The 1,216-nt window shown below is 35.6% G+C and overlaps 1 pseudogene; it reads left to right on the forward strand.

Annotated features, from left to right (window-relative positions):
• Window positions 1–8: 8 nt before the first annotated feature.
• On the forward strand, window positions 9–641 carry LOC102810605 (annotated as a pseudogene).
• The last annotated feature ends 575 nt before the right edge of the window (window positions 642–1,216 follow it).

Below are 1,216 nucleotides of genomic sequence, written 5' to 3' on the forward strand. Positions count from 1 at the left end.
AGATCTTTCTGCTTCACCTTTTTGGTGGGAGTGAGTTGGTGATCCTGATAGCCATGGCCTTTGACAGATATGTAGCAATCTGTAAACCCCTTCACTACACCACAATTATGTGTGGCAATGTATGTATACGCATTGTGGCTGTTGCTTGGTGTGTTGGCTTCCTCCACTCAGTGAGCCAGTTGGCTTTTGCAGTGAATTTACCCTTTTGTGGTCCCAATAAGATGGACAGCTTTTATTGTGACCTTCCCAGGGTCATAAAACTTTCCTGCACAGACACCTACAGGTTGGATATCATGGTCATTGATAACAGTGGTGTGCTCACTGTATGTTCTTTTGTTCTCCTACTCATCTCCTACTCCATCATTTTAATGACCATTCAGCGTCGCCCTTCAGACAGGTCATCCAAGGCTTTGTCCACTTTGACATCTCACATCACAGTAGTTCTTCTGTTCTTTGGACCATGTATCTTCATTTATGCCTGGCCATTCCCTATCAAGTCATTAGATAAATTTCTTGGGGTGTTTTACTCGGTAGTCACTCCTCTCTTGAACCCAATAATATATACACTGTGAAACAAAGACATGAAGGCTGCAATGAGACGTGTGACAAAATGGAATGTGAATGGTAGGATAAAGTCTTAGCTCTCCTGTACTTGTGAGGTTAGTCTGAAATAATGACATAATATACAAAAATTTCATGGAAAATAATTCCATTATCTTTTCATTCCGTTTTTCCATGGAACTTTTGAAGCCTCTTCATATATAGTAAAGTTGATGAAGTTCTTAGTAAAGTTCATGAAAATTGTACCTGCTTTTTCCATATCACTTAGTAATTTTTATAGAAGTTTCACATACATTATCTCAATTTATTATAAAATACTCTTTTACTTAATGTTGTTGATATAAATGCAAATTTAATATTATGCTCTTAAAATATTAACTCAATTTTCAGAACATTGATTTACATAAATATGTTAGCACTTCTGCCTTTCTAGGTGGTCCTGAGGGTAATAGAGAAGGAATAGACACCAGTCTGATAAATGGTTTTAAATTTAATACATTTTAGATGAAAGAATCAAAGAAGCAACTGCCTAAAAATAAAATAAACTTAAAAAATAAACTTAGTGATAAGTATATGTGTAAGTCATCTTTTAAAACCTTAGAAAAAGCATCCCACTTTAACAGTTTACCCTTCACCTCCTGTCAATATAACAATC

This window comes from Chrysochloris asiatica, unplaced genomic scaffold, assembly GCF_000296735.1.
Source record: "Chrysochloris asiatica unplaced genomic scaffold, ChrAsi1.0 scaffold13266, whole genome shotgun sequence".
NCBI classification, from domain to species: Eukaryota; Metazoa; Chordata; class Mammalia; order Afrosoricida; family Chrysochloridae; genus Chrysochloris; species Chrysochloris asiatica.